Source organism: Xyrauchen texanus, chromosome 1 (assembly GCF_025860055.1).
Source record: "Xyrauchen texanus isolate HMW12.3.18 chromosome 1, RBS_HiC_50CHRs, whole genome shotgun sequence".
NCBI classification, from domain to species: domain Eukaryota; kingdom Metazoa; phylum Chordata; class Actinopteri; order Cypriniformes; family Catostomidae; genus Xyrauchen; species Xyrauchen texanus.
Window position 1 is genome coordinate 63397009 of NC_068276.1, and position 24178 is coordinate 63421186.

The 24178-nt window shown below is 40.7% G+C and overlaps 2 protein-coding genes and 1 pseudogene across 6 annotated transcripts in view; 2 read left to right on the forward strand and 1 right to left on the reverse strand.

Annotated features, from left to right (window-relative positions):
• Positions 1-24178, forward strand: part of LOC127645778 (basement membrane-specific heparan sulfate proteoglycan core protein-like) — a 458523-nt gene that overhangs the window by 131074 nt on the left and 303271 nt on the right. The gene's annotated exons all lie outside the window — the stretch shown is intronic.
• The window catches only part of LOC127643210 (macrophage mannose receptor 1-like), a 247488-nt gene that overhangs the window by 5878 nt on the left and 217432 nt on the right, over positions 1-24178 (forward strand). The gene's annotated exons all lie outside the window — the stretch shown is intronic.
• LOC127643503 (histone H2B 1/2-like) lies at positions 22497-23597 on the reverse strand (annotated as a pseudogene).

Consider the following 24178-nt stretch of genomic DNA (forward strand, 5'->3'; position numbering starts at 1 on the left):
GGTTTAGCTGGTCGTCCAGCTGTTCTCTAAAAATGACAAAATGAAAAGTTCCAAAACCCCTCGAGAACCATCAAACAGTGGAACCCATTCTGAGACCAGCGATCCACCTTAGGCTGGTTTAAGCTGTTTTAGCTGTTTGCAGATAATAGTCCAGACAGACTATGGGTCTCTACATGATTTAGTAACGCAAGACTGTTCTATCCTCAGATTCAACAGAATCTAGTAAATCTGGGAATGTCAAAGGACGCCAAACTGGTGTGGAGAGTTCAGTCAGACGGAGCCGTCTTCCACACGGTGCAGAATAAAAATGAGTCTGCATTGTCAGTGTGTTAGAGGGATAGTTCTCCCACAAATGAAAATTATTTCACCATTTAGACTACTAACCTTTATAATATTCCAAAATCACCCTGTATGCCTTTATTAGTTGAATGGAAAAGGAGATGTTTAGCAGAATGTTAATCTCAGTCACGATTCACTTATATATTCTGATACATGAAAATCTAAATAAATTTAGTCTGTAATCTTAATCTTGTTCTTTAATCTTGTTTTAAGTATCTGATTTACTTTTCCTGTGATTTTGCATCAAGTAAATAAGTTCTACTCTTTTATTTACATTGTGAGGGGAAGATAGCAGTGATAGAACAATCAGCTCTAGTAGTGAAGTAGGTACATTTTAACCATTTAAACTAAATAAAATGCTTTTGTTTGTGTGTGTGTGTGTGTGTGTGTGTGTGTGTGTGTGTGTGTATCATGTCATTGTCAATTGTAATGGATGGTTACATTCTCAACATGTACATTAATTTCAATAAAACATTCACACCAGCGCTCTTGTATTGCTCTTTCATCTTGATTTAACCACATACAGTGAAAAATATTTGGACACAAAATTAACAGTTTTTTAAAATTAAGACAATAATTTAATATCCAGTAGGTGAAAGTTGCATATGTTAAAGCAATGCTGAGATACAGCCTTAAATGGGACATATTATGCCCCTTTTTTCACGAGGTGTCCCCAGAATGTTTCTGTCAAGTTTTAGCTCAAAATACCTCACAGATCATTTATTCTGCCATGCCTTTTTACCCCTGTTTGTAGCCCTGTTCCAAAAGGACTGTAGCTTTAAATGCAAAGGAGCTGCTGCTCCCCACACCCCTTTCAGGAATTGGGCTGGTGCCATGGATACCCCAGCAACAACAATGCAGGAGAACTTAAACAGGAAAAAAATAAAATAAATGATAAATAACACAGAGAACACACTAAGTTAATCATCTTACTGTATTGTGCATAACAAAGGTTGAGTTACGAAATATGAAAAACAGCTATAGTTGTTGAAAATAGCACTATCGTTTCATAATAGTTTTTGAAAGTTTTATTACATGGAAAATCACCATTGTATGACTGTGGAGGAGGGCTGTCAGTTTATAACGGAACCGAAACAGAGCTACAGCTTCATTGTTATGGAATAAGGTAGTTAGCGACTAGTTGCTACATTACACAAAGCACAATGTTTTCACAACAAGTATTTTTCGTGCAACGTGCAAACAAGCAAATTCAGAAAGTTAAATTACAAACATTAAAAAGTATAAAGTGTGAAACTTACGACTTGCAAATCTGAAGTTGGGCCAATGAGAATTGGCGTGTGGAATTTGCATGCCACTCCCCGGAAATACGGGTATAAAAGGAGTGATGCTGCAAATACACATCAGATATCTTCTTCGGAGCCGAGAGAGCAGTCCCAGAGCTGAATTCCTCTGCTGTTTCATTCATCTCTACAAGCTGTTGGGTTTACAGTGCTTTCCAGCGGTCCTCCCCCTCGCATACTACGTTGTGCTGAGCACACACCCCTGGGTGCTTCAGCAGCTGAAAAAGAGCTCAAGGAGTGAATAACTTTGTTTATATATATATTTATATTCCCATATATATATATAAAAAAACAATAAAAGAGTATATTTCTCTAAAAGAGTGGTGCAAACGGTGAAGCGTCTTTTTCAAGATGTCTTTCCGTTTGTGTGTGTTTCCTGGTTGCAGTCGTTCTCTCTCCCCGTCTGATGGCCACTATCGCTGCCTCTTGTATCTGGGTGCTACCCACGCAGAGTCAGCATTTGTGGATGGTTCATGCCCTACTACAAGAGCAAGGCCATGGCTACGTTGCGGTCACGGCACTCGTAAGAGCGCGAGCCACCCCGCTCCCCGACTCGGTCCTTCTAACTACGGGTATGAGGCAGTGTCAGCTAGTGCTGGGTGGCGATATGGGGAACCCCATGGACCTCCCACTCCCCGCCACGCTCGTATGCTCCAACCGAGCGCTGGGGCGCGTTTGCCGGTTCGCTTCACAGCGGACCCACGATCTCGTTCGGAGCGCCTGACGACGATGAGATCTCGATCGCGGCATCGGAGAGCGGGTTCGTCATGTCTGACGCTGAGGACTCGGGTGCGGCGGCTCAGTCGCAGGCTGACGTGGAGCTGACTGCCATGCTTGTCCAGGCAGCCGCGAGTGTCAGGTTGGAGTGGAACCCTCCGCCTCCCCCCGAACCCTCATGGCCCGACGATTGGTTCCTGGGGCTAGAGCGCCGCTTACGGCCACGCTCCGCCCCGTTCCTTTCTTCCCGGACGTGCATGAGGAGCTTTCACGCTTGTGGCAGGCACCTTTTACTGCCCACACGCGAGCGGTAAGCTCCTCCGCTCTCACTACCCTCGACGGCGGGGCGGCAAGGGGCTACACGGCGATTACCCAGGTGGACCAAGCGGTCGCAGTGCACTTATGTCCGCAAAAGGCCTCCACCTGGCGGAACCGCCCGAGGCTCCTGTTCAGGGCCTGTAGGCTGACGTCGTCTCTGACGGTTAAAGCCTACAGCGCCGCTGGACACACCGCCTCCGCCTAGCATGCCATGGCACTCCTGCAGGTGCAACAAGCAAAGGCACTTAGAGAACTACACAAGGGTAGTCCTGACCCGGGTCTAATGCAGGAGCTGCGTTCGGCGACCGACTTCGCCCTCCGGGCAACGAAGGTCACGGCGCGGGCTCTCGGGCAGGCAATGTCCACCTTGGTGGTCCAGGAGCGCCACCTATGGCTCAATCTGGTCGAGTCGCGAGAGGCTGACAAGGTACGTTTCCTTGACACCCCCATCGGGACAGCCCCATGGGCGGTTTGGCAACACCGTTGGAGACTTCGCTTGGCAGTTCAACCATGATTACACTGCTTGGGTTGATGCATATGAGACCTCTCCAGCACTGGCTAAAGACCCGAGTCGAGAGACGAGCATGGCGCCACGGCACACACCGCGTCCTCGTTGCGCAGACGTGTAGCCGCTCTCTCAGTCCCTGGTCAGACCTAGCGTTCTTGCGGGCAGGAGTTCCCCTAGGCCAGGTCTCCAGGCACGTCGTGGTCATGACAGATGCCTCCCAACGGGGCTGGGGCGCCGTATGCAGCGGGCACTCAGTCGCCGGCCCTTGGACTGGCCCGCAACTGCATTGGCACATCAACTGCCTCGAGTTGCTGGCAGTACTACTTGCCCTGAGGAGGCTTTTGCTGTTGACCCGGGGCAAGCATGTGTTACGGCTTCATGGGCATTGTCCCATGGCGCCTCTCTAGCAGACATATTTAGAGCCGCGGGTTGGGCAACACCCAACACCTTCAACACCTGAACATCACGGCCGCACCTGAAATGGATTTTCGCAGGGAAAAGGCCGGTTGCTTGATTGTGTCATGTGAGTTTAACTTGCTCAAGCCAGATATCAGCATTAATCCTGCCTCTAATTTTCAGAAAACTATCAAGGTAAATGTAAAATTTCTGCTTACTAGATTCTGTCTATAACGTAGCCTGTAATTTAACTATCTATCACTGAGATTATTGGGCTGCTGTGAGAGATTAATGCAATGTTATCAATAGGTGATAAAACAGTCTTGATGTTTATCTGAACAAAGGGAGATGTCCTCTATATCGATGATAAACTTTTGAGTAATTTTCTACACTTAGGCTATGTTCTACATCTAGAACAGGGGTGTTCATTACATCAATCATGATAGCAAGAGCACCACTGGTTGGTTGATCTAAATAAAATATAAAATATTGACTTTTTATTTTCCGGATATTTCAGCCAATGCCCGTTTTGGTGAGGCATTATTGTAAATGCAGTCGGTTTGGTCTAAAGTGAACGTAAACAGTGTGACAAAAAGCACATTTGCATCAAATGTTGGACTTGAAGTGTACACGTAACCGAATAGAGCACTGTCTAGTCATAAAAAGGCTATTAATCAATCAACAATAACAAGGAAATGAGAAAACCACTCACTACTTTTGGCTGAATACCTTGAGTAGCTTTTAAAGTATTAATGTAATAGAATAAAACAGTGACATTTTTAATAATAATATTTGGAAGTAAAGTATCAACCTGAGATAAAGACTGACATTCTCATTAAAGTAACCATCTATAAAATTAATCTTTTACAGTGTATGCCTTTTTCTCACTTTACGTCTCTGTATATTCATCTTGTACATTTATATAAAATGTATTTCAAGTTCAAGTTGTTTGGGAAACATTGCTCAAATGTTGGTCATGACTATTCTGATTAAATCTACACTTGTCATAGTTTAAGTGGTGTTAACTGAGGTCACAGCTTGCATGTAAAGACTGCACGGGCCATTAAAATTTTGACTTGACTCATTTATTCTGTCTAGCACTTAGGCAAAAGAGTGATTAGTTTTAAACTAATTTGTTAAAAGATGTATTTTATTTAGTCTTTAACCTTTAAGGATCCAAGAAACAAACAAATTGTTATCTTTAAAGCAGTGGAAGATTAATAGTTAAAAAATAATTGAAAGAAAAATGTGGTATATCAATCTACGCAGTTGTTTCAATTTTACAATTGTAATCATGTGTTGTTTAGGAAAAGGCACACCAAAACTATTGGTTCTAACAGAATTTATACAACTATTGATTCAAATTATATGAATTAAGGGTTTTTCTTTTATTTAAAATGTTATTTACATCTGCTACAAATAGTCACTTCAGATTCTTGAAACTGGTCGTAGTGGAGTGATGATAAATTAAATTATACATTATTATATCCACTTAAACACATGAAATAGTAAAAGTCCACATGATCATGTTTTAATGTGTGTATGAAGAACTTTGAAATTACACAGTTTTGACTCATTCATTTTCTCAATCAGAATAATACAGAAAATGATAAAGAGCAGGAACGTCTAGGTTACTAGTGTAACCCCCGTTCCCTGATGGAGGGAACGAGACATTGTGTCAATTGTAGTGTTCGGGAGCCTCGAATACCTCTGAATATGAAAAAGGCCAATTCCAAATTGGCGATCAGAATTTGCATGTCCTGCCCCCGGATATATGGGTATAAAATGTGGGGATTGTGCATCTGTTCAGTAAGGTTCTGCACTGAGGAGCCGAGAAAACGTTTCGGCCATTACAGCGGCTTGGTACAGTGTTGTGGCAAGGGGGACACAAGATCTTGTTCCCTCCATCAGGGAACGGGGGTTACACTAGTAACCTAGACGTTCCCCTTCTGTCACTCACTCGACATTGTGTCGATTGTAGTGACACAAGGGTCCCTATTCAATAGAGCCACATACACTGACCATGTTACGTGATCTGCAAGCTGTAGCATGCCAAAGGCACATGTGCATCAGACTGCACGTAACCCTCCCCGACGACCCACTAAGACATCATAATGTTTTTATTAGTTTCTCGGCATCCATCCAAGGATTCCCTTGAGGGGTGGGAACAAGTGACGTGGCAAGCATGGGAGCAGTCCGCGCCAGCCGCTGCCTTTTCTACTCTTTGTTTTTCCTAACAGAGTGTAAGATGCGGCTGGAGCCATCTAGCTTTAACACGCATCAGGGAAGTTGTTCTTTTCCAGTCCTATTCTTACAGGGAATTCCTCCGCTGAATTTGCGGACCAGAGGGCCAGGGAGGAAAAACATCCAGGGAGCATTTAGCTTTTGTGGACTAACCTGGGGGGAAAAGCGCACGTATTCATCTCAGTGGAGGGGAAAGGCGCTAGCGCAAGCGGTACACCCTGTCAGAGACGAAACCGACTCAACTCGGAGCTTGTAGAATCTCGCGTCAACTACCCAGTGGGTAAGTCTCTATTTGGAGATGGCATTCCCTTTCCGCTGTCCGCCAAAGCAAACAAAAAGCTGCTCAGAGAGTCTAAAGCTCTGTGTGCTGTCCAAATAGGTACACAAAGCACACACCGGACACAGCAACGATAAGGCTGGGCAGCGTTTGCAGGTTCACTACCTGGTCCCTGGAAGGGGTCATAGGAACCTTGGGCACATAGCCCGGTCGAGGTCTTAGGATGACATGAGCATCTGCCAGACCGAACTCCAGGCAAGTGTCGCGGACAGAGAATGCTTGCAGATCTCTAACCCTCTTGATGGAAGCGAGTGCAATCAGGAGGGCCGTCTTCTGGGAGAGGACACTTAACTCAACTGATTCTAGAGGCTCGAAAGGGGTTCTCTGAAGGCCCGAAAGGACCACGGAGAGATCCCATTAGGGGAACAGGCATGTCTGGGAGCGTTCAGCCTCCAGGCGCCTCTAAGAAACCTGATAATCAGGTCGTGCTTTCCTAGGGACTTACCGTCCACCGCATCATGGTGGGTTGCTATAGCGCCAACATATACCTTTAAGGTGAAGAAATACATCTTCCCTATAGGAATGAGATTGGGTCTTCAGATCGGGAAGAATACCAATTTGATGCCCCACGGGGCAAGGGCGGACTCTGCGACCTTCGTGAAGACACGAGGGGACAGGGAAAGGCCGAAGGGGAGGACCTTGTACTGGTATGTTTGGCCCTCGAATGTGAACCATAGAAAGGGTTGGTGTTGGGCCAGAATGAAGACATGAAAGTATGTGTCCTTCATGTCTACCGCTGCAAACCAATCTTGAAGTCGGACGCACATTAGAATTTGTTTTTGCATGAGCATCTTGAACGGGAGTTTGTGCAGAGCCCGGTTGAGAACTCGCAGGTCCAAGACTGGCCTCAACCCACCTCCTTTTTTGGGTACGATGAAGTAAGGGCTGTAGAAACCCTTCTCTATCTCGGCTGGAGGGATAGGCTCTATCGCATCCTTTTGCAAAAAGGTAGCAATTTTCACACGCAGGGTGCTGGCCTTTTCGCCATGCACCGAGGTGGGGTGGATGCCACTGAAATGGGGCGGACACCTGGTGAACTGAATTGCGTAGCCGAGTCGGATGGTCCTGGCCAGCCAGCGCGACGGATTGGAAAGTGTAAGCCATGCATCCAAGCTCTAAGCGAGGGGATTTAAGGGGACGATCGTTTTTGACATACCCGGTGGGGCTTCGCAGCAGTGGGGAGCCGGTAGTGTTGTGTCAGGAAGCTAGGTTGTGTCCTGAGGCATGTGGGCTGAGAGAGACCTCAAGGCATTTACCTTGCTCCGCGTACCCGGCAGGGGGCGGATTAGCGACTGAGGAGGTGGTCCTAGTTAGGCGTCCTCTGTACTCGTCATAACCGGCCGGCCGGGGTTGTGAACATTGTACAGACGTGGATGTGGAGGTGAAGTTTCTATGTCCAGAGTGCCACTTCGCTTGTAAGGTTGAAAAAGTGGGTACTGAAAAAATCAGAAAAATCAAAAAAGGAAACCAAGGATTCTCCTCCCAACCCCCAGGAGTGGTCTGGCTATCAGCTCCTGAGTGAACATCTCATCCCCTGGGTGGTTTGTCTCAGGAATGCTTGGGAGCCTTCCGGGTCCTTATGGAGGTTCATTAGACGGGGGTGTTCGCTTCCTGCGGGTAGCTCTACGCTGGGGCTGAGAGCTGGGCCCTGGTTGAGGCGGAGCAAGATGCTGGTTTCTTGCTGCCGCAGGGGGATGCCCTTGGCGAGGAGACGGGGCTCGGCTGAATGAAGACCGGCACAGAGGTAGGATGTGTTGGATGGCCTCTGTCTGCTATTTCACCTCTGAGAACTGCTGGGCGAAGTCTTCAACGGTGTCGCCGAATAGGCCGAGCTGGGTGATGGGGCGTTGAGAAATCGTGCTTTGTCAGTTTCCCGCATCTCAACCAAGGTCAGACACAGATGATGTTCCTGGACCACAAGGGGGGCCATTGCTTGTCCGAGTGCCTGCGCTGTGACCTTCGTGGCCCAGAGAGCGAGGTCGGTAGCTGAGCGCAGTTCCTGCAGCACATCACGTGCAGATCTTTTAGTGCCTTGGCCTGGTGGACTTGCAGGAGTGGCTTCGAGTGGTGCCCTGACCCGAGGAACCAATCGTTTAGCCTTGAGGTTTGAGGGAAGGATGGAGGGTTCCAGTCCAGCCCCACACTCACGGTGGCCCGGGCAAGCATATCGGACATCTGGGCATCAGACGAAGGCGGCAGGCCAGTCGAGTCGTCCGCGTCAGATGCTGCAACACTCTCAGATGCAGCGATGACATCATCATCCTGCTCCATGGAACAAACTCTGGCCATTAGGCAAGCTGGTCTCATGTCGAGCCGGACGGAAGCAATCGAGCGTGCTGTGGAGCGGGTGGTTCATGGGGATTTACCTGGTGAAACAGCCTCCATCAAATCGCCTCCATCACCAGCTGGGTCGTCCTCAATCCCATTGAAAGAAGGAGAAAAGAGGAGTTGGCTAGAGTGGTGTTTCCCTTGAGAAAGGAAAGCCGCGACCGCAACGATGCCATGGTCAGGTTCTCGCAAGAAGTACATGAACCATCCACAAACGCTGCCTCGGTATGATCGTGACCCAGACACACAAGGCAGCGCCTATGGTCATCAGAAGCGGAGAGATATCTGCCACGTCCAGGAACAATGTAAAGGCGGAATGGCATCTTGATAAAAACCTGTCTTGAAAAAGATGTTAAAAGCCAATGCAATAACTCAGAGAAATTATTACTCTTTTAACGGAGTTGTTTGCTCTTTTAGAAGACTGTCGAAGTGCCCAGGGGCGTGGACTTCACTGGCGAGCGGAGAAGGGAGAAAGCTGCTGGCAATGCAGCATAGATACAACATGAAAGCTCTCTTTAGAGGTGAGTGGAACAGAAGTGAGGTTTTTCAGCTCGCTGAACACACACAACCGCTCGGCTCCGAAGAAAGAATCTGACTGAACAGATGCACTGTTTCATATTCAGAGGTATCCAAGGCTACCGAAAGAAGCCCCTGTGAGTGACAGAAGGGGAACAGGAAGAGGAATAAAGGAACTGAATCAAGGGGATGGTAGTTGTCAATCACGAGGCGATAGGCGGGACTAACATTTAAAAGCCCCTGATTGGTTGTTATGAACTTCATTTCAGGGGGTGACCCATAAAGACACACAATCAGAGAGTGCTTTTTGTCCACAATGAAATTAGCATAAAGGATCTTATAAATACCTGTGAATTTCCACATCGGTGGACACATCGTCTCCTTTTTAAATTAGCATAGAGGGAATAAAAACTGTTTCTGCCTAGAAATGGGCAGGACATTAGTTTATATATTATATATATATATTTTTTTTTTGCAACATCGTGGAATGTTTTTGTCTGATAAATGAATCACTAATATTTGTTAAAAGGCAAAATGCATTGAGATTTTCTGCTTGTTTTCACAGTATGTTCTAGAAAGGACGTCACTACACATGAACCTTATTTGTGTCCTTCAGTGTTCAGTAATACAGTGTTAAAGTCTGTTTATCTTCAGATGGAGCAGATCATGAAGCAGAAGGGGGTGTCAGAATATGCCAAACTTTCATGGGACAAACTAAAGATGGGGATGTTTTCCTAAAGAACATCAAGAAGTGTGATGCCACTAAACAGACTCTCAATTGAAGAGGTAATTCTTATTTAGTCATTAACAATGATTAAATAATGCATAACTGAGATAAACAATCTGCATTTTGCCACAATGTTGTTGTTAGAGCTTATTGAATCCAGAACATTATTTTAAATATCCTTCCACAAGTATGAACTCAAAAGTCCTCCACCAATGACAGATAAGTGTAATGTATAAAATCATGCAGATACGGGTCAGGAGCTTCAGTTAGTGTTCACATCAACCATCAGTATGGGGAAACATGTGATCTCAGTGATTTCAAATGTTGGTGCCAGACGGGCTGGTTTGAGAATTTCTGGGATTTTCACACACAACAGTCTCTAGAATTTACTCTGAATGATGCCAAAAACAAAAATCATCCAGTGAGGGGCAGTTCTGTGGATGAAAATGGCTTGTTAATGAGATAAGTCAACAGAGACTGGCCAGACTGGTTCAAGCTGACAGGAAGGTGACAGTAACCCAAATAAACACACGTTATAACAGTTAAATGCAGAAAATCATTTCTGAACATACAACACGTTGAACATTGAGGCAGATGGGCTACAGCTGCAGAAGACCCCTCCGGTGCAACTACTGCCAGCTTAAAACAGGAAACTGAGGCTGCAGTGGGCACAGACTCACCAAAACTGGACAATAGACGAATGGAAAAACATCACCTGGTCTGACAAATCTGGATTTCTCCTGAAAAATGCAGATGGTAGTGTCAGAAAAATATATATATATAAGCCACTAGGTGGACATGCACCCATGGTGCTTGGGCCCATCATCGCTGATTGCAACTATTATTACTATTATTATGGAACTAAACAATGGTGTCTTGTCATAAAAATTGTTGATAGATTTACAGGACTTCCACCGGTATGTAGGCTATATTGATTTTATTTTCATACCTATTGTGGGATCCTATTTGTGGACTTCAGTTCAGCCTTCAATACCATCATGCCTGATCTTCTCTCACCCAAACTGAACCAGCTCTCCATGCCAATCCCAATCTGTCGATGGATCGACAGCTTTCTGACAGATAGGCAGCAGATAGTTAGACTGGGGAAACTCACATCCCGAACCATCACTATTAGCACTGGTGCTCTCTCCATTGATCTTCTCCATGTACATGAATGACTGCATTGCAAAGGACCCACAAGTTTGCTGATGACACCACGGTCATCTGCCTCATCCGCGATGGTGATGGTGGGAGGTTGAACAGCTGGCTTTCTGGTGCGGTCACAACAAACTTGAGCTGAACGTGCTCAATAGAGTGGAAATGATAGTTGACTTTGGGAGAATTCCCCCCACCCCATACTGAACAGCACTGTGGCACCTGTGGAGTCATTCAGGTTCCTGTGGTCTACCATCTCTCGGGACCTGAAGTGGGACATCCACATAGACTCCATTGTGAAGAAGGCTTAGCAGAGGTTGTACTTCCTTCGCCAGCTGAAGAACCTGCCACAGGAGCTGCTGATACAGTTCTACTTGGCCACTGTTTAGTCTGTCCTGTGTACATCTATAACTGTCTGGATTGGTTCAACCACAAAATCAGACAGAAGGAAACTACAACAGACAGTCAGGAATGCTGAGAGAATTATTGGTGCCCCCTGCCCACCCTCCAAGACCTGTAAGTCTCCAAAGTGAGGAAATGTGCAGGTAGAATCACTCTGGACCCCACACAACTCACACAGTCCCTCTTTGAACTTTTGCCCTCTGGCCGAAAAAAAAAAAAGAATAAATACTTGTATATGAGAGAACACTTAGTTCTGATTTATTTGAATGTTTAAATGTGTATGTATTATTTACTGCAAAATGTGAGCTTGACATTTCACATTTTGCTTGACCCCTCCTGGCTTCAGAATAATGTTGTTATACATGCAAAGACAAACCAAAATTATTTAACCAGAAATACCATGTGAAACCAAAACGTATTCCACAGTTAAAGTAGCCTATAAATTCAGCTTCATCTGGTAAGAAAAAATAATAAAATACTAGTTGTTTAAACAATAGTTGTATTATAATAATAATAATGTTTATTATTATCAGGCTATTATTATGAAAAGGCAAAAGCGGGGTTATAAAAGCAATGGAGACATGAGACCATTGAATTGAACCTGAAGCGTTATAGAGAGAGAATGCCAAACGAAGTGCAAGTTCTCGATATGTGACTGATGAAAATGATTGAATTAAACTTTAAAAAGCACAACGCTCAGAACTATGCAACCAACAAGCAACATCATATCAACATAAAAGAACAGAGCGACAGAAGTATGCCGATATCAAACAGCTATAAATGATATAACTATTTCTTCTTTTCGTTGTAAAAGCAGGCTGAACGGTGTGTTGTTTACACTTTCAAACCATATGTTCTTTACTTCTGTAAGGGGTTAAACCGGTTCATTAGGTAATACGATGTTTATACACGTGTATTATTCAGTAGTCAAACTAAAATAATAAAAAATACATATTTTAAGCCATAGTTTAAAACTGATCACATTACAGGGGTTCTTCAGATTTGACAAACCAACCCATTTAAAACAGACTGTCTAGTGTATTTTGTGTGCAAGAGTCCCAGTTGAGACATTCTTCTTATCCATCAAGTGATCCGTGTAACGTTGGGAAACATGGTAGAGATGTGGTTAAAGAAGTATTCATCTCTGTAATACAGGCAATAATTAAATATAATTACTTAAAAGAACAGAAAGATTTTAGAAATCACTTGCATATCAATAGTTTCAATTCAAGTGTGAACATTTCAAAGGAATGGGGTGCTAGCATACTGGACAACAATCAAATGACTTGTGATACACACACACAAGATATTTTAACACTAATTCACACCCTGAAACTACATTCATGGTACTGTTACGTCAGTGGGGTGTCAGTCACAGCTGCAAAGGCTGAGTTTACTATATATTATATATTTTTGGTAATATTTTACTCATTCCTGGATCAAACCCCACACTCAGAAACGTGTACATGTAATCCGAAATGTGTACTGTGTGATGCCAACTGATCTTACTGATTTTTATTTCAAGAAAACCACAAAGTCTACCAATAACTGATGAAGTAGCATGTTTACAGGACTGCATTTACTCACAAAAGTTCTGCTATTGCCACAATTGGATTTTTGTTTGTTGTAATTTTCCTAATTTGTAAATAGTTGTTTGTTTAAATGTTGTGATATTTTCCAGTTTACAAAGATGTCAGTTTTAACACACACACACACACACACACACACACACTCATTCACACACACACACTCATTCACACACACACTCACACACACACACACTCACACACACTCACACACACACACACTCATTCACACACACACTCACACACACACACACACACACACACACACACACTCACACATGCTCACTCACTCACATACACACACACACACACTCATTCACACACACACTCACACACACACACACTCACACACACTCACACACACACACACTCATTCACACACACACACACACACACACACACACACACACACACACACTCATTCACACACACACACACTCACACACACACACACACACACACACACACACTCACACACACACACACTCATTCACACACACACACACACACACACACACACACACACACTCATTCACACACACACACACTCATTCACACACACACTCACACACACACACACACTCATTCACACACACACACACTCACACACACTCATTCACACACACACTCACACACAGACACACACACACACTCACATACACACACACACACTCACACACACACACTCACACACACTCATACACACACACACACACACTCACACACACTCATACACACACACTCACACACACACTCACACACATATGTTGTGTTTCCATGTTTTATGGGGACATTTGGTCCCCACAAAGTGATAAATACACGCTCACACACACACACACACACACACACACACACACACACACACACACACACACACACACACACACACACACACACACACACACACACTCACACACACACACTCACTCACACACACACACTCACACACACACACACACTCACACACACACACTCACACACACTCATACACACACACACACACACTCACACACACTCATACACACACACTCACACACACACTCACACACATATGTTGTGTTTCCATGTTTTATGGGGACATTTGGTCCCCACAAAGTGATAAATACACGCTCACACACTTCATGGTTGAGGATTTTTCTATGATGAGTTTATCTCTTATTTTTGCTATTGTGTGTATTTCTTTTACATTCGTCATCAGTGTTTACACACACATCTGCACACAGACACTTCAGTTCAGAATGAAATGACAGAGAGTCAGTCGGATGTTTTATCACGTTGATTTAATTAATAACCACAGATTTATGTTATTTGCTCTTTTCAGAAAGTTCACTTTCACAAAGATCTTCAGTCACTTCACGCGGTATCGATCTGCAGGACAATGACTGAGATATAAAGCGTAATTTACTTTTGCACAAGGAAGAGTGAAACACATGCAGGTACAAATAGTGTGTCAGTACAGTGTTATCAGGTGTGATAATCCGATACAACATTACACACAACAGGACGCTTTTAACAATACCCTGTAAAAACAACTCTTCTTACGGGTCTTCAGGGAAAACAACTTTGTTTAAACGTCTAATGTTTGACGTAATCAACTAGTGTCAAAACTGATGTTAACACGTGCCATGAATTTCAAAATATTACTTTAATATTTCAAAACTGTATAAACTATTATAAAATAATGCAATAGACGAGCTATGTAAAATGAACATTAAATAAATGAAATTTACGATATTACGTGATACTTACTCAACTTGCTTATGCGTGCTGAGATCAAATGTAGTTTGTGGATTTGATTTGACATGTGAAAGGATGACCAACCATATCATACGGATCACCCCTGTTTATGAGACTGATGATGAGTACGCTCATTTCTTTCTTTTCAGACTTTGAAGAACTAATTGGTAGATCAGGGGTCGGGATCCTTTTTTCACCAAGAAGATGCATTTTTCGAAAGAGCCATAACACAAATAATAATTTACTATTTTCAAAAACAAAAGTTTTTCAATAAAATAAAATGTAGATATGCCCCATAGACTACTCAAAAACAAACAAATATGCAAATATTAATAGGTAACATGTTGCAATATGGAATTGAGTATACGTGTCTCCATACAATTACTTAATTCTACTTCATGAAAAATGTAGATATGTAATTGGCGATATGTAAAAAAACAACAACATTTGAATGATAATCGTAATTAAAATATCAATATCCGATAATATGATCAAGCCCCAGGGTCAGTGAATATTTTTGCTTTTATTGATTTTGCTTTAAAAATTTTATTAATTTATTGTCACACGACAAACTTAAACAAAAGACATTTCTAAATTCAAATCGCACTTTATACGAAAGGAAAAAGCAATACAAATAACTCTATATAACCAAATCCAAACATTTACCGTCTGCATCGGTTGCATTTGCCATCACGCAAGTATCAGTCTGCAGCAACAGGTGAAAATTACTAGCATACACTTAAGAACTAAAGACAATTATAAATGTAATATTCATTTAGTTTAAATCTGGGGTTCATGATGCTCCGCGACCAACTCAAAATACCATATCAGTTTAAAACACATTTATTCATATGTCTTTTATATAATTCTCAACAGAAAAATACAACAATTGATCTCCTTCTGCTTCCATATATTTAACGAAATATATTCTGTCTTGTGATTTAACTCACTAGTTGTTTTTAATTAGTCTATTATTGATTGTTTTTATTTATTTTAGTAGACGAACGGATATTTATTAACCCGATATGCAGTACAAAACATTATTTGAGTTAACGATTTCTTGAATGTGTGTTTAGTTAAAAACTCTTTTAGAACTGAATAAAACAACATTGGGATGTTTGATAGTTTAATGTATGTCTGAATCATTTAAAAGGACTGTCGATAGGATATACCAAAACCCCCTTTGTGAAATATTCAGAGATCACAGATTTATGACACTTCGAAATCTTGTCGTGTCTTATCACAACAATACCCCATGAACGCAGATCCAATTAACACCCCTAAAGTCTGGTCAAAATACAAATTGAATTAACCGCAGTCGTTTCATCGTCTTTATGTCTGAGTCAGGGCCGGACTGGGACACAATTTCAGGCCGGGAAATCCTACACCCATCCAGTCCAAAAGCTGTTTCTAGCTCTCTACTTCTCACTCATAATTGTATATAAAAAAGGAAATTTGTATTACCTTATTAAATGTATGCATCATCTTTCATGTCAAATTATTACATTTGATGAATAAATTCAGTTATAATAATAAGACACTATAGGGCTATTACCCATCAAATTAAAAAATGTGCACTGCATTTACAACTGCAATAAATAATGTTATGAGATTGATGTTTTAAATAAATGTTTGAATATAAAAAAAATGCAATAATTAAACATTAAACGAATCCGCCAATAGGTGGCGGCAAGTGACCGTCTTAATTAGTGAGTCATTCATACAAAAGATTCGTTCAAAACGCTGAATCATTCAGTAACAAAACACCGCTGTAGCTTTCCTTTGGAACTATTTTAGTCGGTGAAATAGAACAAAAACAGTTAAAGGGGTCATGACATGAGAAACCAAATTTGCCTTGATCTTTTGGTATATAAGAGGTCTTTGTATCATTAAAACGTCCTGCAAGTTTAATATTTTAAGACGTCCTCCCCATTCTAAACGAATCATTTATTTAATCAAGCTCAAAATACAGCTCGTTCTGGATTCATGGTTAGAAGTGACGTGTCGGTTAGAAGTGACGTAACAGCGTTTGCATATGACCGCCTCCAGCACAAGATAACTACGCTTTAAGCGCAAGACAACTACGCTCATTTCGTATCGCCGTGCGCCTCACAAGTGTTCAGTCGATGGACAGCGAGCTCTGACAGAGACTACTTGTGCACAGGAAAATTACGATGCCACACAGATGTGCTGTTCCTGGCTGTGGTCAAACAAAACCTCTGAATAAGCTGCCGAAAGATCCAGACGTCAGGGAAAAATGGATGCAGTTTATTTTTTGCGGACGTCCCAGTCACGGCGGTGTTAACTTAAGCGTTTGTTCTGTACATTTTAAGGATGACTGTTTTGAGAACAAATCTCAATATGATGCTGGCTTTGCCAGAAAACTGTTGCTCAAAGATAAGTCCGTGCCGACTATTCTGGGAACAACGACGACGCAAACTGTAAGTAATCTATTTTAAACTTTAAACTACTTTTTAAAGCGCAATTTCATTCATTATGAATAATCACAGTGTTTTTACTTAGTTTACTTGCATATTGTTCTGGCTGGGGGCGTCAATAATTGATACATAGGCACTGACGTTAGCCAATCATAACAGTGGGCGTTAACACTGAAGTCTTAAATGGAAAACGCCCCCAAAACAGACTGTTTGAATCAGAGGATGAGAAACAGGGTGGGAAAAGGTCATAAATCACTAGATTTTAAAAGTTTTTCTTAAAAAAAAATATATTAATACTATAATTGCACCTAAGGGAACATAATAATACAATAAAAAAAACCATGTCATGACCCCTTTAATATGGTTTGTGTCTAAAATGTAAGTAACTTAATAATAAATATTAACTACGCTACTATTCAGCAAAACAGCTCCCTTAGTTGTGTTATGTTAAATTAATCATATGTTATGAATAAAATAAACAACAATTAGAATTTTTACCTCAGTACATTTCTTCTGTGAGTTTTCTGTGTGCACTCATTTGTTTTGATTTCTCCACGAATGTAACGTTAGACGGGCGCTACCGCTTACATTTGCTAGCAGTTCAATACTAAGTTAACGAAGAAAAAATTATTTACAGATGAAACTGACCTGCACTTGAAGCACTAAACAGGTCAGTAATTTTGCAACACTTTGCTGCTTCTTCTTGAAGTGCTTTCTTTTTTTTGTCCTTTCCCTCTCTGCTCCACCTGGCCGTTTTCTCTCCATCATCGGGTGCTGCTCGCATTTTCTGTTTAACCGTTTGTCTGAGGCGTAAAGTCGAATCGCAGACTAACAGATTCATGATTTTATTTTTTTTATTGTTATTAATATTAATAATTAATAATAATTTTATTGAATGACGAATTCAAAAATGATCACATAGTAATATAAAATAATAATAATTTAAAAAAATAAATTTAAAAAAAAATGCTGGCTGGCAGCAGGCCAATTAGTCGCCAGGCCAGCCGGAATTGTCCCGGTGCTCCCGAAGGCCAGTCCGGGCCTGGTCTGAGTAATAAAAACAATTATCACGCCACAAGAAAACTGCGATCCCCCGCTGCTCAGCGCCTAAAAACCTAGCTCAAAATCACCTTATCTTTTTGGATGCTATAGGCCTACAACACGTGTTAAAGTTACAATTTATAATGCATACTATTTCAATGACAATATTGTGTTTGCCAATCTGAACATTTGGTTTAAAATACGTTTTAGTCTCTGGTAAAAGTAAATAACACTAGTTAACCATTTATTCGTTATTTTAAAGTGAACGTCTGAATGAGATTGCTCAGTCAGTATCTTCTGTTTGAGTAAAATAAACCTAACTGTTAACTAATATCATTCAATATCCACTGTTTTACAATCTCATGGTTAAAAATAAAAAAATTTAACAAACTTTTGTATTAAAGATATTTCGTCAGAATTCTATATAAAATAAACCTGTTTGCCAAAATACTGTGTTTTCTAGTGAATGTTGTTAAAGTTTTTATAATTTTAGAGTGCCTTTGCTGTATTTGCCAACTTGATACATTTTGTTTAAAACAAATTTTCAAAGTTTTCGTTAAATACATTTAAACCTTTAAATAATACTTTAAAACACACAAACACTTCCTAAGATTAGGAGGGGTTAAGCTCCACCCCCGCGGAGGGGGCGTGTCAACTGATCTTACGCCATTGTCATTTCGGATGAGATCGTGAAAGGACTTTAAACGGAGTCATGTAAGATTTCTGTCTTATATAGTTAAAATGATATATTATGTTTTTAGAAAATGTATCCTGTTTGCTAGGTTAATGTTAAACATCGTCTTTCTTACACCCTTATCCCTGGATGAGTTCATGAAAGGATTTTAAACGGAAGATTTTGTGCTGCATTTTACAATGAATGTATGCTATTTAAAATGCTCTTTGTTGAAATACAAGTTTTAAATACATTTGATGTTTTTGTTCAGCATCTTTAAAGTGACAATGCTAGAGATGTGTTAGACAACCTAATGTTTAAAAACACATTTTCTTCTCTTTGTCAAAAAGTTTTCAACCCCATTAAAGACATAATTTAAACACATTTTAAACGTAATACTACTTTTTTTGTCATCTCAGTTTTCCATTAAATATTACACATCATTTAAGTTTAATAATCTTTCTACTCTTTTAAATACAGAAATCAGTACATATGATCAAACACATATCACAGCATTCACTGCCGGAGGGAATGGTCAAATGTACACTAATTAAGTCTTAAATCATAGGCCATAAATCATTTTTGTCACAACGTATATAATACCTACTACTAACAAGGCCTAGGACCAGGCCCGGATTAAGAATTCAGAGGCCCCTGGGCACAATGTCTTGTAGGGCCCCCCACCCCACCCACACAATCAAGCTTTTGAATTTTTGGATACTATTTGCTGGTAACACCTATAGCGAGCAACTAGCTGGCATATGCAAGCACATAGTGCCTCACCTTTACCAATCCAGTTATATGAATCAAATTCTTCCATAATTAACACACAAACACGTACACACACCCATTAATGTAGCTTTCCTGTCTGTCTCTCTCTTCCTCTCCTGTCCTCTACTCCTCGGCTCTACAGGGGCTGCCGCTCTTTGTCTCTCTCCCCTCTCCTCTTCCTGTGATGAAAAGGATGCAAACAGTATAGGTCATCTTAACTCAACTTTTTTACTCTTCTTTATACTAAAAAAATTCTGCACTTATGTATTTAGCACTTTATTATTCATGGCCCCTAATGGCACTTTGTTTGATGATTGACTGATAGTGAAATGGTAGTAGACACATTACAAGATGCTGTAAGTATTATGGTATAATATTGGTTGCTTACAATACAAATTACAATTGCTGGTGTATGACCTGTCCAACTATTGACAAATGTCCTACATGTAAGTCGCTTTGGATAAAAGCATCTACCAAATGCCCTAAATGTAAATGTAAATCAAATGTAAAATAAAGCAGCTTGTTTTTTTTTTTTTTTTGATAATACTATATTTCATGTAAGTTGTTCTCTCTCTCTCTCTCTCTCTCTCTCTCTCTCTCTCTCTCTCTCTCACACACACACACACACACACACACACACAAACACAATACCTCCTCCTCTCCTCACTTTTTTGTCTGTCTGTCTGTCTCTCCTCCTCTCCTCTCTCCGGCTGCCCTTAAAAAGACTTCTTCCTGGCTTTCCTGTTAGCAAACTCAGTTACAATGTCATCAAAATCCAAGTCCATGACCAGCTGAGATTCAATGGCCATCAGTGGCAGTGCACTGAGGCGCTTTTGTGTTTGTGTTGTTCTAAGTTCATTTTTTAAGGTGAAAAAAAGAGGAAGAAAATAACTTATCTCGTTATTTCAATATAATAATAACTCGTTATTTCGACATAATAAGGGGACATTCTAATATGCATAAAGCCACATTTAGCTTTAATGTTTTATATGGGAGGAAAATACTTAACGTGAAATTAAACGCGTTACGTTCATATTCTGGACTCATCTGATTTTTTGTAGTATACATACTTTATTATGATTTTAGTATCATAATGATTAATAATACTAATTTAATAGATCAGATGCACGCACAATTATCCGTGAACTTGATAAATGTTGCAGATATGTTCTTCTAGGATAGCCTGTGCCAACTATCCACAAACAAATTGCTTTCAACTTATGTGTGCAAAATTCAGAATTCAACGAATGTACAGCAATTTCTACAAATAGAGACATTTTTGTGAATAAAATGTTGTATTTTGTATTAGTGATCATAATTTGCGCATGCAACAAAGAGGATGTAGCAGGTGACGCGTGCATTTACTGACGTCTTTTCTGAGTCGATCTCATTTGAGTGTATTCGGCAATGCTTATAACGTGTAATTAAACACGTTGAGTTTATATTCTGGGCTCATCAGATTTATTTTACATAGTATTATTAGTATGATTTTTACTGTCTGTTAATAACACTGTCCGTCTCTTTATGTTAAGGTTTGTATTAATTTCGATATGCCAGAGGGCAGAATAAGACAGGGAATTAAAGAATGCATTGTAGTTATGTTGACCTACTGTTTTCATAACACTGGATATTCTGCTAATTCATACTTTTCTAAAACGTTGCATAATGGCAATTAACTTATTTAGCAATTACACTAGTGCTAGTTTTGTTGCCAGTGTTGCTCAAATGCACGCGTACGTGTCACCACCAGCAGTAAGTACCTGCATGTGTTGGGAAAAGGGAGAAGAGCGAGTTCGGCAAAAGGCGGATTCGAACTCTGGCCGAACGCGTCAAAAGCTACCATCATGCACCTCACGCCTTACGCTACAGTAGTTATTTTGTGTCGAGCGTCTTTTTGCTAAAAAGACAGGCACCGGGCCGGCACGTAGTGCAAATATACGCTCCGTTTTCGGAAATGAAAAAAAAAAATAAATAAAAATAAATCTTCCCCTCGCTTGGGCCCCAAGTGCGCATGGGCCCCTGGGCCCGTGCCCATAATGCCCATTGGTAATCCGGGCCTGCCTAGGACCCCCGACATGTCTCTTATCCCACCTCCATAGACACTACACGTTGCATTAACATAGTTTCCACATCAGTCTTGCGTGAATGTAAAGAACATTTATCTGGTCTATTGCACTTTTTATTAAACTCAAACTGTGAACATTTGCACATTCTCTGGTTCATATTCTGCACAACTGAACAGCTCCTTTATTAAAACCAGTCAGTTTCATTTTTCTCTATATAATGTATCTTAAATATTGTTTTTTATTTATCTTATTATGTTTATTATTTATTGTATGCATCAAACACCAAAGCAAATTCCTAGTGTGTAAAAACTTGTTAATAAAGTCAATACTGATGTCTTGTGAACTATTATTTCATGTTATTATAATATACAGTATTTAATGCTGCTTGATGTATTTCAATTGCCATATACTTTCCCCAGACTGTCTGTTTTCTTTATAAACATGAGGGACCCAGGGTTTAAAGTGCATAGAAAATATTTGAAAGTATTCAGGTGCAAATTCATGCAGTATATTTGTTGTGTAATGGCAGTCGTCCGATAGCACCCCTATAGATCCTGTGACTGTTAAACAATGGCAGTCTCATCAGTTCTGCACAATTTACAATTTATCCACAAGAGGGACGACTGATCGATTTCTCACTGAAACCAATGAAACAATCTCACATAATAAGAGTGGAGGAAGATAGATTTATGGTAATCAATGTTTTGTTAAATGTTTATTTATGTCACCTTTTATTTTTAATCACTAGAATATATACATATATTTAGATTTTTAGCATTTTAAGTAACATTTCACCTAAAAATCACCTTTAGGTAAAAAAAAAAAACAACAACATGAATTAATGTTATTAAAATGGATTTAATACTGTTAACATTTCAGATACTGTAAAGGGTGTTACTAAGCAGAAAATATGACAAAATACAATAAAATGATATAATTTACCCATCTCAGAATGTTGATCTTCAGATGGAGCAGATCATGAAGCAGAAGGGGTGTCAGAATATGCCAAACTTTCATGGGACAAACTAAAGATTACCTCTTCAATTGAGAGTCTGTTTAGTGGCATCACACTTCTGGTTCTTCTTTAGGAAAACATTCCCATCTTTAGTTTGTCCCATGAAAGTTTGGCATATTCTGACACCCCCTTCTGCTTCATGATCTGCTCCATCTGAAGATAAACAGACTTTAACACTGTATTACTGAACACTGAAGGATACAAATAAGGTTCATGTGTAGTGACGTCATTTTGGACCTTCTAGAACATACTGTGAAAACAAGCAGAAAATCTCAATGCATGTTGCCTTTTAACAAATATTAGTGATTCATTTATCAGACATTAACCTCTACTGAAAATTACCCTGATTTAGGATTAATTAGTAACCAAGTTCTGTTATTTCTATTAAACTTTCTATAATATTTTGCACATTTACGAGAAGTTTGACTGGGTGACAAATAAAACTTTAACCATTAGGCCCTACTGAACTTTCTGTAAAGATCCAAACTCTTCAAACGAGAACATGTGTGACTCTTAAAAGAGTGTTTGTGTTAATGGAGGACACAGATATTATTGGACTTGGAGCTGGTGTATTTGGTGCTTTGTGCCTCAGACACGGCGTGTTTGTGCAGTTCAGCGGGCAGCAGCAGACGCACGGCGGTCTGGATCTCTCTCGATGTGATGGTGGAGCTTGTTGTAGTGAGCGAGACGAGACGCTTCACCGCCGATGCGCTCCAAGATGTCGTTGACGAAAGAGTTCATGATTCCCATCGCCTTGGAGGAGATCCCGGTGTCAGGATCAACCTGCTTCAGGACTTTATACATGTAGATATCGAAACTCTCCTTCCTGAACCTCTTGCGCTTCTTTCCTCCTTTACCGACAGATTTACTGACGGTCTTCTTGAATCCTTTCTTCGGCGCGAACTTCACTGGATCCGACATGATGCTGTAAAGTGTGACACTCACCAAACATTGAGATTAATCTGACATATCGCAGCATGCTAATTTTATAAGGAAGCGATCTGTTCTTCTTCAATAGCGGAAATTCACAAGTATTTATAAACTCATTTATGCTAATTTCTCTGGGGACAAAAAGTCCTCTGTGATTGCTTGGCTTTATGGAACAACCCCTGAAATGATTTCATTGGACACAGAACAGCCAATCAGAGGCTTCTAAATGTTAGTCCCGCCCATTGCCTCGTGATTGACAACAACCATCACCAACACGATTCAGTTCCTTTATTCCTTTAACTTATTATTATTTTCTGATTGAGTCACAACTGTGTAATTTCAGAGTTCTTCATACACATTAAAACACGATCATGTGGAGACTTCATGTGTTTAAGTGGATAAAATAATGTATAATATTAATTTAATATCACTCCTCTACGACCAGTTTCAAGAATCTGAAGTGACTATTTGTAGCAGATGTAAATAACGTTTTAAATAAAAGGAAAAACCCTTAATTAAATACTGGGAAACATGTTTAAAGAAAAAACATTTGAAGGTCCAGACTTAAAACACAATTTCATCAACGCTCTTTGATTAATCTACCACTTGGAAACTCAATATTTGTATGATATT